Raw genomic sequence first — 13,602 nt, 5'->3', positions numbered from 1 at the left:
GGCGAGCGGGAATGTGCGTTTGGTGGTTGCCGGCCGGCCGGCTGTTGTTGGTGGTTCCTCCTGTGGTTGTTTGTGCTGCTTTGATGGCAACGTGGAAGGACGCCGGTTTCCGTGCCTTGCGTGTGGTTGTGTCGACGGTGACTGGTTGGGGGTGTGCGCCGATGCACGTGCCATCATGTTGTCATGTTTGGGTCGTGAGTGTGTTTTTTGGCTGTGTTGTTGTGTACGGGAAGGGGGGGAGAGGCGGCGGCGGCGGGTGATAGTGCGTGCAGTAGTGCCGTTGCGACGGGCGTCGGGTGGAGCCGTGCGTAGTGGCGGTGGCGGAAAGGTGTAGGTTGCGGGAAGCGAGCCCGTCGCGTGTCGTTGTCGTCGTCGTCGTCGTCGTCGTCGACGGGGTCGCGTGCGCTGTGAATCGAGAGTGGCGGGAAAGGAGCAGCGTGCCGCTGTGTCGTGGTCGTTAGCAGAGGCCTGTGCTTGTCCGTTTGTTTTCTGTCGGACGCTTGGTGCGAGTTGTTTGTTTTGTTGCCGCCGCCGCGGTTGTTTTTGTTTGTCGGCTGTGCTGTGTCGGTGGGTCGGCGAGCTGTTTTGCGGTGCGTGAATGTGTTGGTGCAAAAGTGGCGGCGGCGTCATGGCTGCGACCGCGACGAGCCGCGGGCGCGCCATTGATGATGTTGAACACAGAGCGGCTGTGTGCAATGGGAGGCCTTGTGTACGGGTAGCGGTGTTGTCGTACGTGCATCCGGCCCGGTGCGGAAAGCGCCGTTGCGGTTGCGGGGTTGCCTCTGGTCGCGACGTGTGGTGCTCGGCTTTGTGGGTTTTGTGGTGCCCGTTTGGCCGGTGGGTGGTGTTTTTTGTGTGTTTTTGTTTTTGTTTTTTTTTTGTTGTGTGTGTGTGTGTGTGTGTGTGTGTGGTCGGTCTCTTTGGCGCTCGGTATATATCTGCCTCCTGCTCGGTCTTGCGGCGGTTTTGTCGACGTCGTCTGTAGTTTTTTTGCGGCTTGCCGACGACCGACCGACCGACCGACCGACCGACCGAACTACGACCTACCTGTGACAGCTACGTGTGGCGCCCGAAGGTGAACGTAACGTGACCTCGGCGCCCTTAGCCTAACCTAAGATGTCCGGCCGTAAGGTAGGTGCGGCCACCTGACGCCTCACGTCCGAACGCTTAACCTAACTTTGACGCCTAACCTAACTTTAACCCTTAACCTAACCCACGTCCAACCAACGTAACCTAACCTAACCCAAGCGACGCCAACCCTAACCTAAGGTGTTGTACAGTGCGAATGTCGAAGGCATGTTATAGTCGTAGGTGGAGAGCACTGCACGCAACAAGCGGCTACACGGGTAGCAGGGGTTGTGTGGCGTGGGCTGGGCGGTTTGTGTTAGGTTAGATGGCCTTGGGCAAGTACAGAAAGGGGGCAACAGCAGCCTCAACGGGTGCGGGGACCAAGCAGCAATCGGTATTGTTTGTCAACTGTCGAAGCTGCGTTGGTACAGTACCGGAACCGCAAGCGCTGACAGAGAAAGCACCGAAGCTCTGCAATCGTTATAAGGTACAGAAAGCTGGCTGACGCCAGGGATAAATTCTGCCGAAATTGTCACAAAGGTACGGACGGTGTTTTAGAAAGGCTCGATTGCATGCAACCGGTGGTGGTGTGTTCGTCGCTGTTTAGTAGTGGTTTTGATCCTGTAGTGAAGTAGAAGTGGGTGGTTCCTGTGAAATATTGTGGGTGGAGGTTACACTCAACAACCGAGCTAGGTTTAATAATAATTGGCTCCTTTGACCGACCTCCCGACGCAGCAGCATTAGTGGCAGAACAACGGAGAGACGGATTTGGAAACACATTTCACATACATTTTCCTCAGCATGTTAGGGTCTTAGGTGGAGATTTCAATGTACCCGATATAGACTGGGACACTCAGATGATGTTCAGGACGGGTGGTTGGGGGACAGAGAGCATCGAGTGACATTATACTGAGTGCACTGTCCGAAAAGTACCTCGAGCAAAATGAACAGAGAACCGACTCGTGGAGATGACATCGTGGACCTACTGATGACAAACAGACCCGAACGTGTTTCGACTCTGTATGTGCAGAACAGGGACGCAGTGATCATAAGGCCGTTGCAGGGAGGACGGTGTATCTGTTTGGCTAGCAAGAGTAATAGAAGGCAGATTTCCAGACGACCTGACAGATGAAAACGCAAATGCCTGTTCCGACACTGACAATGTTGAGTGTTCATGGAGAAAGTGCAAGGCAATGGTAAAAATGCGTTTTTAGACAGGTACGTGCCGAGTGTAGAACTGTGAGGGATGGGAAAAAAAACCCACCGTGGTATACTACTACAACAACAACAACGTTAGGAAACTATTGCGAAAGCAAAGAGAGCTTCACCCAAAGTTTAAAACGCAGCCAAAATCCTCCGAGACAAACGGGAAGCTAAACGATGTCAAAGTGAGCGTAAGGAGGGCTATGCGTGAAGCGTTCAGTGAATTCGAAAGTAGAACAAACCCTATGTACCGACCGACGTTGACAGAAAATGCTAGGACGTTGCGGTCTTGCGTTGAATCGGTAAGTGGCTCGAAACAGCATATCCAGACACTCCGGCATGGCGATGGCATTGAAACAGAGGATGACACGCGTAAAGCTGTGGTGAAATACCTAAGCACCTGTTTCCAAAGCTGTTTCACAGAGGACGGACCGCACTCTGCAGTTCCGTCTTCTAAATGCTCGCACGAACGAGAAACTGGCTGACATCGAAGTAAGTGTCCAAGGAGGAATGGGAAAGTCCGCCGGACCCGACGGGATTACCAATTCGCGATTCCTACACAGGGTACGCGAAACAACCTGCCCCCCTCCTAACAGCCGTGTACCGCAAGTCTCTGGAGAGGAAGGGAGGGTTCCAAATGATTGGAAAAGAGCACAGGTAGTCCCAGTCGTCGAGCAGATGCGCAAAACCATAGACCCATATCTCTGACGTCGATGTGTTGTAGAACATGTTGTTTGCTCGAGTATCATGTCGTTTGTGGAAACTCCAGAGTCTACTATGTAGGAATCAACATGGATTCCGGAAACAGCGATCGTGTGTGAGACCCGGCTCGCTTTATTTGCCCATGAGACCCAGAAAGCTCCCAGGTGGATGCCATTGTCCTTGACGTCCGGAAGGCGTTCGAGACAGCTCCGCACCGTCGCCTGATCAACGACGTAAGAGTCTACAGAATATCAGACCAACTGTGTGGCTGGATTGAAGAGATGTCAGCAGACGGAACACAGCATGTTGTTATCGATGGAGAGACAGACGTCTACAGACGTTAAAGTAACCCCTGGCGTGCCACGGGGGAGTGTTATGGGACCATTGCTTTTTCACAATTCACATCATATAAATGACCTAGTAGATAGTGGCGGACGTTCCATGCGTCGTTTCGCGGATGATGCTGTATGTAGTATACAGAGAGGTTGCAGGACGATCGGCAGCGGATAGGCACCCGGTGCAGGGGGAGTGGCAACTGTCCCCTTAACATAGACAAATGTAATGTATTGCGAATATACAGAAAGAAGGATCCTTTACTGTGTGATTGATTATATGATAGCGGGACAAACACTGGTAGCTGTGACGTCTGTAAAATATGTATCTGGGAGTAGGCGTGCGGAATGATTTGGAAGTGGAATGATGATCAGATAAAAGTAAATTGTTGGTAAGGCGGGTACCAGGTTGAGATGCATTGGGAGAATGCTTAGCAAAAACAAAAAAATGTAGTCCATCAACAAAGGAGGTGGCTTACAGAAACACGCGTTCGACCGACCCATACGTGAGTGTTGCCCACCAGTGTGGGACCCGTAGCAGGTCGGGTTGACGGAGGAAGATAGAGAAAGATCCAACGTTTTCGTCACAGGGGTATGTGGTAACCGTGATAGCGTTACGGAGATGGCTAAGTGGCAGACTCTGCAAGGGAGGCGCCCTGCATCGCGGTGTAGCTTGCTCGCCAGGTTTTTCTCGAGAGGGTGCGTTTCCGGATGAGGTATCGAACATATTGCTTCCCCGTACGTATATACCTCCCGAGGAGATCCCGAATGTAACAGTAGAGAGATTCGAGCGCGCACGGAGGCTTTCAGACAGTCGTTCTTCCCGCGTAACATACGCGACTGGAACGGCAAAGGGTGGTAATGACAGTGGCACGTAAAGTGCCCTCCGCCACACACCGTTGGGTGGCTTGCGGCGTACAAATGTAGGAGGTCGGCTGTCGTGTGTGCTTGAAGGCAGATGCGGTGTGTCTGTCGTTGCGGACGGCGGTCAGCCCCCCTCGCGTAAGCGGCGAGGGGCGGCGGCGCTCGGTTGGCCGGTGCCGATGTTGCGCAGGCGGCGCCCGTTTTCTTTGCGGCGGGCAATTTTGTGAGAAACGGGCGCGAATGTTGGCGGGCGAGGTGGCCCGACGGCTGCGGGCCGATCGGGAAACGGTGGGAGGGCGATGGGGCGGCGGAGGTGCGTTTGCACGGCCGGCATCGCCGCACGCCTCCGCTTGTGTGGCTGTGGCGGCGGCCGCGCTGGCCGGGCTGGCGCGGCGACGGTGTGGCAGTTTTGCCGAAGGTTTGGCCATTGTGGCGGGTCGTCGGCTGGGGCTGTGGGGGCGGCATGTGGGCGGGGGCGGCGATTCTCGGCGGGCCGAGCCAGGCTGTAGCGCGCGGTAGCTGCAGTTTGGCCGTGGTTTGCGGCGCTGCCGTGGCGACTGGTTGGCGACTGTGGTGTGGCCGTGTGTAGCCCCATCCTCGGTGGTTTGAACGGCGCGGGTGGTTGCGGCGCAGGTTTGGGGCTGGTCCGCACAGGCTGTCGGACGTTGGGCGGTAGCAAGCGCTCCAGTCCACTATCATCTAACTTCATCAAGTGGGAGTAATGTAGCATTTACCCGAAGGCATTTACTACACCGTCTGAGGAACGGAAAAGAGAAACATCAGGATTTTCTTTATTGTCATCTAAGGATGTGGTGGTGGAAACAGACTATCATGGGGAACTGAAGTTTCTGAAAGTTGCAACTGCTGTCGCTAGCGACGGAGCAGCGCAACGGGCCTCTGATAGAGGTCGCGGTCATCTACAGGCGCCCCAAGGTTCCTGAGAAGGGGATTATCCGAAGCAGCAGCCGTGGCATACATCTTCTGGGCGATGGCTTGAAAGCGAGCGAGGACTTCCTGTTCATGGGCAGCTTCGTGAAGATATCGCGCCGGAAACTGGGGATGCACGTGGAAAATCCGGCGAAGAGCCTTATTCTGCTGCTGTTGTAGGCGATGGAGGTGTCGGTGCGCCGCATTTCCCCAAGCAGCACAGGCATAGTCCATCACAGGACGCACAAACATCCGGTAGATGAGGAGCCCATTATTGACGGAGAGCGCGGAGTGCTCGTTCAGCAGGGGATAAAGCGCCCCCAGCCGCTGCTCAACCTTTCGGCGAACTTCTAGCACCTGCTGCTGCCAGATGAGTTGGCGGTCCATCACAACGCCGAGGTAGGTGGCTGTCGGCGTCCAGGGGATGACCTCGCCGAATAACTGGAGTTGTTGATCGTGTGGCGGGGTCCTCTTGCGCGTGAAGACCACGGCTTGGCTCTTCTGAGCGTTGAACCGGACACGCCAAAGAGTCGCCCACGCTTCGAGGGCGGCGCACGCGTCCTGGAGACGTCGATACAGGGCTTGAGGCCACCGGCTGCGGGTGAAGATCGCTGTGTCATCGGCGTACATCGCGCGCTCCACCCGGGGAGAGGTAGGAAGATCGGCCGTATACAGAGAGTACAGGGTCGGACCGAGGACCGAGCCCTGCGGGACGCCGGCGGCAATGGGTCGGAGCGTCGACGTCGAGTCGTCAATGCGGACCACAAAGGTGCGGCCCCGCAGATAGCTATCCAGAAGGCAGATGAAGGACCGCGGAAATCCGTGCATATGGAGCTTCCACAGCAGCCCGGAGTGCCACACGCTGTCGAAAGCCTTGGTGACATCGAGGAAAATGGCGCCACAATACTCCTGATTGTTGAAGGCCGTGGTGATCGCTTCAACAACGCGGACGAGCTGCTGCGTAGAGGAGTGGCCACCCCGGAAACCAAACTGTTCCGGAGGTAACAGGCGACGACGGTCCATGATGATCTTGAGCCGGTGAAGGAGAAGCCGCTCGAAAATCTTGCTGAGCTGCGGAAGCAAGCTGATGGGCCGGTAGTTGTTAGGATTCTTCCGGTCCTTACCCGGCTTGGGTATGGCGACAACAACAGCATGCTTCCAGGCAGCCGGATAGGTACAAGTCACTAGTATGGCAGTAAATAGGCGGGCCAGATAGGCAAAAGCAGCAGGAGGCAGTTCCTTGAGCGCCTTCCCAGGAACGTCGTCGGCACCAGGAGCCTTGTTAGCGGCCATCGCCCGGATGCAGGAGGTCACCTCATCGGTCGTGAAGACTGGCAGATGGTCGTCGTCACGGTGGTCGGCGGAGAGGTAGGCCTCGAGGCCACGGTCCACATCATGAACGAACTGGGCGTCCACAGGATCGTCGAGAGGGACGAAGTTCGCCTGAAACACATCAGCAAGGGCGTTTGCCTTAGCCACAGGGGTATAGGCGACACCAGTCGGCGAGTCCAGAGGAGGCAGAGCGTGCTTCCGCTTGGTGAAGAAGCGAACCGCGTCCCACGCGTGGGGATCCGGAGTGAACGACGCCAGCTTCTGAGCCCACTGCTCGTTCTTGTGAGCGCTGATGGCGGCTTTGATGTCACGGCGGAGGAGGTTGACACGCCGCTTCAGAAGGGGGTCGCGGGTGAGGCGCCATTCCTTGCTGAGGCGATTCCGCACGCGGATGAGATCCAGAATGTCGGCCGGGAGTCCCGGGCGCCGGGGAAGCGTGCCCCGGGACGGCGGTGTGGATCGCAGCAGGGCGGAGTGGACGTCATCAGCGAAGGCAGCGACGTCAGCATCGACGTCGTGGATGTCGGCGTCAAGACGCGGCCGCACACGAGCGAGGACGTCCGCGCGGTAGGCAGTCCAATCAGTGCGCCGAAGGTGAAGGCGAGGCGAGGCGACGGCGGGATCAACAGCGAGATTGAAGAGGACCGGCAGATGGTTTGAGTTCAACTCATGGACGACGTCAGCCGTCAGGAATTGATGCAGGCCTTTTGTGACGGCGAAGTCCAGGACGTCCGGCGTGCCGCGGGATGGGTAGCAGGTCGGCTCCTCCGGCCCGCAAGCGTAAGCACCAACCCTGTCGATGACCTGATGAAATTGGCGGCCGCTGTGGGTGGTGTGCTGAGAATTCCACGCCGCATGTTTTGCGTTGAAGTCGCCGGCTAAAAAGAGCTTCCCCGGGAGACGGAGCAGCGCATAGGCGTCGTCCAAGTCCAGCAGGTAGCGTGGAGGACGGTAGACGGAGACGAAGGTGACCACCCCCGCCGAGGTCACCACGGCCACAGCTGTCGCCTCCATCTGTCGTAACGGTGGCGTGGGTACGACATAGTGGCGAATGTTCCGCTTGATGTAGATCGCGGTGCCGCCACCGCGGGTGGGGCGGTCGTAGCGATAGCACTTGTAGTTTGCGATGTTGGCCCGTAGACCCGCCTTCAGGTGCGTCTCCGTCACGAGGAAGATGTCAATGTTGTGGGCTGCAAGGAAGTGCTTGACTTCCAGGAGATCGCGGAAAAGTCCGTCTGCGTTGTATGTGGAAATACGGAGTTCCTCGATGCGTCGCACCCTATCCATGATGCTGGGGAGCGTCACTGGTGGTGTGAAGAACGCTTCGGATCGTAGATTCTACGGTGGCAGCAAGTGTGGCGGGCAACGCCTGGATGGCGCGGCTCATCTCGGTGACCGCCGTCATCATGGTTTGGAGGAGGGTGAAGAGGTCGTGGGAGTCGACACCCGGCTGCTGGCTGTCCTGCGGAGTGAGGTCGACGGGACGGCGGCGGCGCAACGGCGGAAAGGCGGCGGGGCCTTCGGGAACGTCCGTCGGAGCAGCAGAGGACGCAGGGGCGTCTCTGCGGATGACGTACGGTGCAGCAAGTGGACGTTGCCAGGCGTTAGGAGGGCGAGACTGCGAGAGTGAGTCCCGTCCCTGCTGCTGGGCCCCCGCGTGGCGGAAGCTGGCAGGAGTGCTGCTGACGACAGCGGTCCTACGGCGGCGATCCCTGGCGGTGAGCGGGGGAAGCCCTCGTTGCCGGCGGCTGGCCTCCTTGTGCTTAGGACACGACCTGAAGTTGGCGGGGTGTTGTCCGCCACACAGGCCGCACTTCGCAGGTTGTTCCCGAGGTACTTGGCATTGCCGACTGTCATGGGCGCCGCCGCACTTGACGCAAACAAAAGGCATCGTACAACCACGGGCAACATGGTTGAAGCCTTGGCACCTGTAGCATTGCGTTACCCCACGTGACTTGCGGAGCGTTTCGGCAGACATGACAAGTCCGCAAAGGCGGGTGACGTTGAAAATCTTCCGATGGTCAGGCGTATCAGGAAGGATGACGATTCTGAGGCCCGACCGACGGTTAGTGCCCGGTATTTTGTGGTAATCCACGATCGTGGCGGCAAAGCCGAGGTCTTCCAGTTCTTCTTTGACCCAGTCGTTAGGGAGGGACTCAAGAATCCCCCGAAGAATCACCTTCAAGGTCGGCGGCCGAACGACCGGAAAAGTATAATTCGGGATGCCTTGCGAACCAAGGAAGTCCATAACGGTGGAGTAGTCGTCGAGGGTGGTGACAGAAAGCTTCAGCTTGTCGCCGCCCGTCTGGCGCGCGGTGAAAGGCTGCGTCAGGTGCTGCTTCAACCACTCGTAAAATTCCTTATAGGACGAGGGAAGCTGCAGCACGATCGGTGGAATACGCTTCTGCTGTTGCGGTGGCGGCTGTTGCTGCTGCGCCTGGTGCTGGAGAGTGGGCGGAGCCGCATCGTCAGCGTCTTCAGGGATGTCATCGAATCGGTTGTGCACCGGAATATCCGTCGCCTGCGGCTGAGCTTGCGCCGCCCGCGCTTGACGCTTCTTCGGCGGTCTGCGGAAGCCATCATCCGGCACATGGTAGCAAGCGCGGGAGGCGCGGCGCGGCGGCGCGCAGAGTGGCGGCCGCTCTCTCGGCCGTCCGCGCCCGCCCGCGACACTGGCTGGGCCTGGCGGCGCGGCGGCTATTCTCTGCCGCCGTGCTTGCCGCCTGCCGCTCTCGCTCTCGCTCTCGTGTGCGTACGCGCGTCGTCCGTCGAAATAATGGCAGATCAGGCGGCTACGAACGAGACTGCTGCGGCACCCGCCGCCACCGGCACGACGAAGAAGGCCAAGTCTGCGGCGTCTGCGAAGAAGCCGCGCGCCAAGCCTGCGCACCCGCGCACCTCTGAGATGGTGACGGCCGCCATCAAGAGTCTGAAGGAGCGCGGCGGCTCGTCGCTGCAGGCGATCAAGAAGTACATTGCCGCGCACTACAAGCTGGACGCGGAGAAGCTGGCGCCCTTTATCAAGAAGTACCTCAAGTCGGCCGTCGTGGCTGGCGAGCTGGTGCAGACGAAGGGGAAGGGCGCGTCCGGCTCTTTCAAGCTTGCCGGCGCCGGCGGCGGGGCGGCCGAGGGCGGCAAGGCCCGTGCCGGCGGTGCGAAGAAGAAGCGCGCCGCTCCGGCCAGCAAGGAGAAGAAGGGCGCCCGTGCGGCCGGCGCAAAGAAGGCTGGTGGCGTGAAGGCGGCGACCGGTCGGAAGGCGGGCGCCGCCAAGAAGGCGTCTGCGGCGTCGGCGGCTCCCGCGGGTGCGAAGAAGGCGGCTGCGGCCAAGCCGGCCAAGGCCAAGTCGCCGTCGAAGGCGAAGAAGGCCGCCAAGGTTCCGACGAAGAAGCCGAAGGCGCCGCGCCCGAAGAAGGCGACGACGCCGTCTAAGGCGAAGGCGTCGCCCAAGAAGAAGAAGTGAAGTGAAGTAAAGTAAAGAAAGGAAAGGGGAAGGGCTGGCGCTTGACCCCGTCGTCCCCCACCCCCCTCCCCCGCGTCGTCTAGTGGCGCGCGATGGCACGGCTGCGCGCGGCCCAAAACGGCCCTTCTCAGGGCCATCAGAGGACGTCGGGAAGGCGTTGATTGTCGTGCCTGGCGCGTTGTGTTGTGTTGTTTGGGTGGCCGTGCGTGCATGCGCCGGTGTGTGTGTGTGTGTGTGTGTGTGTGGTTGGTTGATGTTTGTGTGGCGTTTCTGTATGACCCTTGTGGGTACTGTTTGCGTGCCGTGGTGGATGGATTGTGGGGCCGGTGGCGGTAGGCGGCGGCGCGCGGTAGCGGAGCGGTTGTGGCCGTTTTTTTGTTTTGTGTTTTGTATTTTGTGCGGCGGCCGACGGTTGGTTTCTCATGTTTCTGGAGACTCTGCTTGCTTTGCGGATGGCGCGTCTTGTTTTTGTGTGTGTGTGTCCTCTGTCTCTGAAAGGGAGACGTTGAGACGTGGAAGTGGCCGGCGGGAATTGGGAAGGCGCGGTGGCGCCTCGGAGACGGCGGCGGCCAGCCACCCGTGGGTGACGTCGTCCGGCTGTTTGTTTGTGTGTGTGTGTGTGTGTGTGTGTACTGAAGGGGGTGGGGTGTTGATGACGTCGAATGTGATTGTTGGCGAGAGCGGCTGTGGACGGGAGGGTGGGAATTGTGGTGGTTGTTTTAACGGGGCTAGAGAGAGAGGCTGGGCGGCAAGACCGACAAAAGTTTTGCTCGCGACGGAGAGATGTTAGTGGCCCTGAAAAGGGCCGTTTTTGTGTTGCGCGCGTGCGGTGCCGTGCCGCGGCTAAGCGGTTTAGGCGCGCTCGCCGCGGATGCGGCGCGCGAGCTGGATGTCCTTGGGCATGATGGTGACGCGCTTGGCGTGGATTGCGCACAGGTTGGTGTCTTCGAAGAGGCCGACGAGGTAGGCCTCGCTGGCCTCCTGCAGGGCCATGACTGCGGAGCTCTGGAAGCGCAGGTCGGTCTTGAAGTCCTGGGCGATCTCGCGCACTAGGCGCTGGAACGGCAGCTTGCGGATGAGCAGCTCTGTGCTCTTCTGGTAGCGCCTGATTTCTCGCAGGGCGACGGTGCCCGGCCTGTAGCGGTGGGGCTTCTTGACGCCGCCGGTGGCGGGCGCGCTCTTCCTCGCCGCCTTGGTGGCGAGCTGTTTGCGCGGCGCCTTTCCGCCGGTGGACTTGCGGGCCGTTTGCTTTGTGCGGGCCATAGCGGTTAGCGGTGCGTGCGGTAGCGAAGCGTCCGGTGCTGCCTTGACAACGGGCCCGCGCGGGCCCGCGCTGCGCTTATATGCCCTCGGTGCGCGTGGTGGGGGGAGGGCGGGCCAGAGTCTATATAGGGGGGCGGCGCGCGCTCACGGCGCACCGTAGCCGACTCGCTAGCGCCGGGTGAGGAGCTGCCGCTTGTGCTTTTTTTGCTTGAGGAGGAGGAAGAATGACAGGCCGCGGCAAGGGAGGAAAGGGGCTGGGGAAGGGTGGCGCCAAGCGGCACCGCAAGGTGTTGCGCGACAACATCCAGGGCATCACGAAGCCCGCCATCCGCCGCCTGGCTCGCAGGGGCGGCGTGAAGCGCATCTCTGGTCTGATCTACGAGGAGACCCGCGGAGTGCTGAAGGTGTTCCTGGAGAACGTGATCCGCGACGCGGTGACGTACACTGAGCACGCCAAGCGCAAGACTGTGACGGCCATGGACGTGGTGTACGCCCTGAAGAGGCAGGGGCGCACCCTGTACGGTTTCGGCGGTTAGGCAGGCAGCCGGTGTGCTGTGCTGTGGCCTTCCCGCGGCCGTGCCGTTGCCCGTGCTTGGTGGGAGAGACGAAAAACGGCCCTTTTCAGGGCCACCACACTGTTCGGAAATTGAAAAGTGCGAAAGGGTCTGTGTTGCCTGCCTGCCTCTGTGTTTGTTGTTGTTGTGCGCCTCTGTTGCTTTGCGTGCGTGCGTTCCGTTTGGAGATTCGACGTGACGTGTGTGTGTGATGGATGCGGGAGGGCGCGGCTGAGTCCGGTGTGTGCGTGGTTTGTTTGTGGCGCGGGCCGGGACCATCGATCGGATCAGCTGTTTGGTTTGGTTTGTGCTGTGCCTGTGTGTTTGGAGAGCGCGCGCGGCGGCCCCGCGTGTCGTCCGTCGTCGGGCCGTTACGCGCTGTGTGTGTGTCGCGCGCGCTCTTTTAATTATGAACATATTAACAATGATCACATCACATTATTGGTGTATTGATGTCGTTGTCGTTGTTTGGAACGCGACTGTGCGTGCGTGGAGGGGTGCAGAAAAAATGTGTGTGTGTGTTCGGCCACACGGGCTGTGGACAAGATGGCGGACGTGCGCCGGCGCCGGCTGCGAATGAATGACTGTGGACGTTGTTGTAAAGTGCGGCGAGGACGACGGAAACTTTGCTTTGGACGTAGGTTTGTGTGGTGGCCCTGAAAAGGGCCGATTGTTGTGAGGCGAGCCGGCAAGGCAAAGGCGCGTTTGCGTTTGCGTGCAGGGAGCACGCAAGCGCAGCGCCGCGGTCCCTGTTTAGGCCTTCTTCTCGGTCTTCTTTGGCAGCAGGACGGCCTGGATGTTGGGCAGGACACCACCCTGTGCGATGGTGACGCCCGACAAGAGCTTGTTGAGCTCCTCGTCGTTGCGGATGGCGAGCTGCAGGTGGCGCGGGATGATGCGCGTCTTCTTGTTGTCGCGGGCCGCGTTTCCGGCCAGCTCGAGCACCTCAGCCGCGAGGTACTCCATGACGGCGGCGAGGTAGACGGGCGCCCCGGCGCCGACGCGCTCGGCGTAGTTTCCCTTGCGCAGGAGGCGGTGGATTCTGCCGACCGGGAACTGGAGCCCAGCCCTGCTTGAGCGGGACTTTGACTTGCCCTTGACTTTGCCTCCCTTTCCGCGTCCGGACATGGCGTTTGGCTAGTGGCGTAAGCGTGAAACACGTAACCGTAACGGTGCGAGCCGCAGCGAGTCGAGCAGCGGAGTGCGTGCGTGTTTTTTTTTTTTTTTTTTTTTTTTTTTTTTTTTTTTTTTTTTTTTTTTTTTTTTTTTTTAATGTTTCATTCCAATCCCTTATGGGGAGAGGCGGGCGCACTGATGGCCTAATGCCATTTTGACGCCTTAGCTTATCTTATTTTGATACTGTTTGGACTCTCTTTATTTCAGCATTGGGTGGATTTCTTAAATACTATTCTTACATACTATTCCTATTTCCTATCCGTATTCTATCTGATATCTAATTCTGTTGTATTCTACTGTCTGTCTGGCAGTTTTTTTTTTTTTTTTTTTTTTTTTTTTTTTTTTTTTTTTTTTTTTTTTTTTTTTTTTTAGCTTATCTTGTCTAGTTTGGAGGAGTATTCACAGCCCTGGCATTCGCCTTACTGCTGAGGGAAACCTCCTTAAAAAACCTCAGCAAGGGTTGGGTATTTACTTTGTGCTTCTTTCCATTGTTTGTATTGTCTGTGATGGTTTGCTTCATACATTCTCTTCTGTTTGGAGCAGGTGTTGTAGTATTCGCTGGTCCTTGTATAGGTTCGCTATTTCGTCGTTTTGAGGTTCTACTGTGTCTATTGCTGATATTATCGTATGTGTTGGTATTGGGTATCGGTATGCTGGGAAGTTTGCGGTGTGGTACTCCTTTTTTAGTTCTTCTGTTGTGAGGGTGTTGCTTTTTAGTCTA

This window comes from Schistocerca nitens, unplaced genomic scaffold (assembly GCF_023898315.1).
Source record: "Schistocerca nitens isolate TAMUIC-IGC-003100 unplaced genomic scaffold, iqSchNite1.1 HiC_scaffold_353, whole genome shotgun sequence".
Taxonomy (NCBI): Eukaryota; Metazoa; Arthropoda; class Insecta; order Orthoptera; family Acrididae; genus Schistocerca; species Schistocerca nitens.
This window is presented reverse-complemented; position numbering follows the sequence as displayed.